At 39.7% G+C, this 4,994-nt stretch overlaps 1 pseudogene; it reads left to right on the forward strand.

The window, feature by feature from the left end:
- The first annotated feature begins 517 nt into the window (after positions 1 to 517).
- On the forward strand, positions 518 to 2,451 carry LOC140858081 (NAC domain-containing protein 100-like; annotated as a pseudogene).
- The last annotated feature ends 2,543 nt before the right edge of the window (positions 2,452 to 4,994 follow it).

A 4,994-nucleotide genomic window follows, 5' to 3' on the forward strand; every position in this document is an offset into this window, starting at 1 on the left:
GATTCCAACTTTGAATAGAGACTCGTTAGTAGAAACTAAACTGCCGCGGATTAGTTCATGTGCATGTAGTATGTACCAGTGAATCTTTCAATCTTATCATCAACGCCTCCATCCATCCGACCCCACTTTTTTACCACAGTAAATTTTGAATTAGTTAATACCTCCACAAGATCACCGCCAGAAACATTGGTCCACACCACAGAAAGCCCCTTCCAGAAACCTGTTTGTCAAAGAGAAGTAGATACCTAGAAACTACACCAGAGGAACTGAACCAAATAAAGAACATGGAGGTGAAAACATTGGAGCGAGAGACCAGGACAAACTTAGCATATTATAATGCTGAAAAGAATAATATTTGGCAATAAAAACAATAACAGCAGCAATAAATTAAGAAAGATCTCCTCCATTGAGAGGCTTCTCGGAGAAGTGCCTTCAACAGCACGGATCTTAGGCCTTGAGAATCCCTCTATTTAAGTGGGTGTCTCTCCTCTATCTCTTCTTTCTTAAATCCCCACCTCGAAATCACAGCTCACCTTGCTGTTCCTCCATTAATCTCTCTCCTTTCCTTCCGTTCCATTTTCTTGGGTCTCCAACCCTGTCTAGTTCTTCTGTTGTTGGGATTGGTGAGTACTAATTGTGTTTATCCTCTAGATTTTTTTTTTTTTTTGGCTCTCTCTCTATCTCCGGTGATTTCTTTTAGAGGTGCAACCATGGTGGACGCCCCAGTCCTCAACAAGGGAGGACAGTATAGACCTGCCCCCAGGCTTTAGATTCCACCCCACAGATGAAGAGATCATCACCCACTACCTCTCTCCAAAGGTTCTTAACCATGGCTTCAGTGCAATAGCTGTAGGAGATGTGGATTTGAACAAGTGCGAGCCATGGGATCTTCCAAGTAAGCCTCTTCTCTTCTTTTAGACCTTCTCTGTTGTTTCTTCATGTATGAATTTCTGTTTGTCTCGTTTCTAGGTTTGGTTCTTAGTTTCTAAAATTTTCTTGTTGTTTGTACTATTCTCATGAGAAGGCAAGGCAAAGATGGGAGAGAAGGATGGTACTTCTTCTGCCAGAGGGACAGGAAGTACCCAACTGGCATGAGGACCAACCGAGCCACAGAAGCTGGCTATTGGAAGGCCACAGGAAAGGATAAGGAGATTTATAGGGGGAGAGGAATCCTGGTTGGCATGAAGAAGACCCTTGTATTCTACAAGGGGAGAGCTCCCAAGGGGAGAAGACCAACTGGGTCATGCATGAATACAGGCTTGAAGGCAAGGCCCCTTACTCCAATCTCCCGAAAACCATCAAGGTACTTAAATTCTATTCTCTCTCTATATATCTCTATCTCTATCTCTCCCTCCCTCCCTCTCTCTCACACACAGCGAAATTTTTTTTTTTTTTTAATTACTTTTTCTCCCTTCAGAACCATGGTATTTTCTGTTAACTTAGAGGATAAGCAATCATTGCGTCTTTTCCTTACTTTTTCAGTATTTGACCCACATCCATACTAGCTTTTTTTTTTTTTTTTTTTTTTTTTGAGGAATCTGAGTTCTATGATGCAGGATGCGTGGGTTGTCAGTAGGGTATTCCATAAGAACATTGGAATCAAGAAAAGCCCGATGCTAGGACTCGAGAGGATGAGCTCTTTTGGAGATGATTTCCTGGACTCTTCCACATTGCCTCCTCTATTGGATCCCCCTTACTACAATTCCAATATCAGGCCAAGTCCAAGCTACATCAACGATGGCGAGGGCTTCGAATTCAAGGGGATTCCTTCAAGCTCTTCATCCATGCCTTCCTTTTACTCCTCCATGTTAGGCGTGGAGAACCAGCAAGGTATCAGTCCTCAAGCAAGCTCAGGAAATCAACATCAGAATGCAGTCTTCTATGCCCAAGTCCCTCCTCAAAGCCCATATTTCTCTCTCCCCGAAGCTCCCAATTTAGGCTACTTGCACCAGGATGATGCAATTCTGAGAGCATTAGGTGCCACCAACGATGCATCATCGGCCATCAGGAGGACTTGCAAGGTGGAGCAGTACTCGAATCAGTCGATGGTCAGTCCATCGCAGGACACGGGTCTGAGCACCGATCATAACACTGAGATCTCCTCTGTGGTATCAAAGCATTATGATGATCTTGATGACCCTTGCTCGGCTGGACCTGTGATGGACTTGGAGAACATGTGGAAGTACTGAAAAGTTTAAGATTAATTAATCCATGTGTTAGCTCCATTTGTTAGGCTCTTATCTCTCCAAGGCCTCTCATATCTTATTATTCAGATAAGAGAGGGCTTTGTGTTTTAGATACTGGTATTGTACATACACTTCTGATTGTCTAGCTTATATACAGATCAAGATCTTCAATAGATAGGAACGAGATGAAGGTGTGAGCACTAATATGAGTTTATTCTTTTGTTGAATTAGGATTTATAATGGATATGTTGCTTTGTTGGATTAATTATTGGAATTGTTCTTGTACTGAAAATTTTCTTGGTTCTACGAGTTATGCAATTTTTGTTTACTGGATTAAAAAATACTACCTTTTTCTTTTTTGGATTGACTACTGCAGTTCTTCTTCCCCTCAAAAAAAAAAAAAAAAAAAAAGGACCCCTGCAGTTCTTATTATGAAGTTCTCTTAGATTTTGAGTTTAGTGATATTTTCGTCCGTGGTCTTCCGTATTGAGTCTTTATGATAGTCATCTTGGTGTGGTTGAACTAGTTAGTCTTGAAATAATTTAGTCCTTGCACTCTATAATTTCTCTACCATTTCCAAAACCTAATAATATAGGTCCTTTGAAGCTCTAAGGCAATTTATGGATCTCATGGCATGTCCCACTCAAACCTATTTCAATACCTATCAAACAAGAAGACCACAAGCTTCAAGCCTCAAGTCCACAAGGCCCTTAATTTCAATCCTCTTGCACTTTCATCACCCCATATTTTTATAGAAACCTCAACAGTTTCCCTTCTTTTCAAGTGGCCTGTGGAGTCTGCCAAAAAGAACGACATCATCACCAACCAAGAGGAAGCAAGAAGAAGATGGTTTGTTAAAAAAAAAAAAAAAAAAGATGGGGGGTGGTGAGGGGGAGAGAGAGAGAAGAGAGGAAGAGTTCGGTTAAAGGTGGGAAGAAGGGAGAGGCAAGTGGAGAGGGTTCTATTCATGTGATTTGCTTTCGCCTAATAGCTTACTTTCCATTCGAAGCAAAGCGTTTCCGTTCGTTTCAAACTTGGGGTGAGGAGAAGAACCGCCGTTTCCGCCATCGCCCACCTTTCATGCATCAAAAACCGGGGAAGGGAATATTCTTCCCGCCTGCGATGGAATATTCCTTTTTCTTCCATGTATGTGTATTACCACTTACGTGTTAGCTGCTGTCCACGTGCTATTTATGACCACGGCTCGGGTCTTAGCTGTATCTAGCTGGATAGAATAAATTACAATAGCCTTCCTTGAAGTCTGAGGTAACTATAGATTCTCATTTAATGTTTTAACTATACACATAACACGTAACCTTTTACGTATATCTTTCTGTTAAATAAACTTGATCTTATTAACATGATCACTGTCTAATCTATTTAAATTTTAAAATATTTTATATATTTTTTAATAATTTTTAAATTTTAAATTTTTATATTTAATTGAGGATATATTTTTGAGATGTTAGATGAGATCATATAATTATCTCAAACCTCGAGAGCAGTCTGAACAGTTTACTCTATAAGATAATATCTTCCAAGCATGCAACAGCCCAGCCTTAATTAAAAAACAAACTTGTGAGTGACATGGTTATGAGAAATTCTTTTTTGATGACTATAGTTATGGAAAGTTTCAAGCAAACAATTGGCATCTTTTGGATAAACAACCCTGGTTACCAGGCGAATATTAATACCTAGCAATGATTCTTATAGTCTAATTATGATACAGAGGCCCTTAACCCATTAAGGTTACCAACACTAATATGGTTACGAGATCGATGTGGGTCTGGCTTATTTGTGAGCGGACACAAGGGTTACAACAAGGTTCTTTCATGGAAAGGTCACAGGGCTTTGGAGTGACAAAATAACAATCCATAGTGCTTTGGAGACGTACGTGGCAAACCTGCGGCGCAGTATCATAGAATCACTGAACTTTCATGCATTAAATATGGCTTAATATATGATTACTTGATAATTAACTACACGCGTACACAGTGTGAGAACATGTGCTAACCTTGTACGTGCACGTATCTTCATGTCTTTTATATCAAATCTGCATTTTGGTTATAAATGCTATTGAAGCCAAAGATAGCAGCATCTGGTAATTTAGGATTATACTAGTTACGTCATCAATCATTGATGTTAGTGTGTTCAAATAAGTGATTCTTATTTCATAAGGTTCACATGATGTTCAAGCAAATTACCTTCAGACTATGTCTCGCTAAAAGAGGAACAATCTTAGCTGCAAAGACCATTAGATTATCTTTATTTGCTTTGTTTTCAGTTTTTATGTTTAATTTCCTCCCATTAGATGTTGATAGAGCAACAGATGGATAAGGACGCCCATAGGCTCCTTTGTTAGCGATTGTGTTTGGATAAGATGCTCCCCACATTCCATCTCTTGACTAAAATAGTGTTAGGCAGCAACTAATTAGTATTAGTTCTTCACATTCTTAGTTGTAGTTACAACTCATACACACTAAAAAGTAATGTAACTTTTCCCTGGTGCAAAGTGGCTGGCTTATATATGATCTTATTGTAACTTTTTCCCTTGTGCCAAGTGGCTGGCTTATGATCTTATTGCTTGCTCTTCTATATTGCACCCATCCATCAATGCCAATTTCAAGAGCCCATTTTGTAAATCACATGGAATGTCAATCTCCCATCCATGAATCAATTTGCAAGGTGAAACTTCTCGATATAAATTGCGAAAGATCCGTGCTTAGATTGCACGATATACGTGAACGAGTCTTGCAAGCTACAAGCGTTGTCTTGGTGGTCGTCAATCATGGGTGCCTGCTAGAATCC

Source organism: Elaeis guineensis, chromosome 5 (assembly GCF_000442705.2).
Source record: "Elaeis guineensis isolate ETL-2024a chromosome 5, EG11, whole genome shotgun sequence".
Classification (NCBI taxonomy): Eukaryota; Viridiplantae; Streptophyta; class Magnoliopsida; order Arecales; family Arecaceae; genus Elaeis; species Elaeis guineensis.